Genomic DNA, 631 nt, shown 5'->3' with positions numbered 1-631 from the left:
CCCCAGGAACCCAGACCCTGAGCCCCCAGGAACCCAGACCCTGCGCCCCCAGGAACCCAGACCCAGCTCCCAGGAACCCAGACCCTGCCCCCAGCAGTCAGGGGCTGCCTGGGATCAGCACCCTACCAACAGTTTGAAATTTCATCCTGATGCGTGCATGCAATAGCAACAGTCTGAAACCTGACCTGAGCAACTGTTCTTGCAGAGGTAGTAAAACATGCCAAGAACATGTTTAAGCTGCATCTGTGCCTCCAGCTCCCACTGGACAAGCAGCACTCTCTCCTCCCTACAGGATGTTTGCTGGTAGGTCTGCTCATTACATTAATGAAGTAATTATACTAGCAGCAGTTCTGGTCCCTCATCAATATGTAGTTTCAAGAGATCACACTGCTTACATTAATTGAATGAGAAAAATCTCGATTCAATTAAATTGAAGACTCCTTTGAATGCTGAATAGTAGTCGACTTTCCATCATTGCTGTTTCCTAACAAGCATACATGGCAAAGGCCACTGTCAGCTCAGACATCAAAAAGTCCCCTCCCAAAACCACTGGAACTGTTTTATTTAACTGAGGGACCACCCTTGTCCAGTGGCTGAGCACAGCCTGCCCTCGTGATACCTGCAGCACAGC

The sequence above is a fragment of the Corvus kubaryi genome, unplaced genomic scaffold, assembly GCF_017639235.1.
Source record: "Corvus kubaryi isolate FWS band 111438036 unplaced genomic scaffold, C.kubaryi_AGA036_p1.0 134, whole genome shotgun sequence".
Lineage (NCBI taxonomy): Eukaryota > Metazoa > Chordata > Aves > Passeriformes > Corvidae > Corvus > Corvus kubaryi.
The sequence above is the reverse complement of the archived record's forward strand: the minus strand, read 5'-3'. Positions refer to the sequence as shown.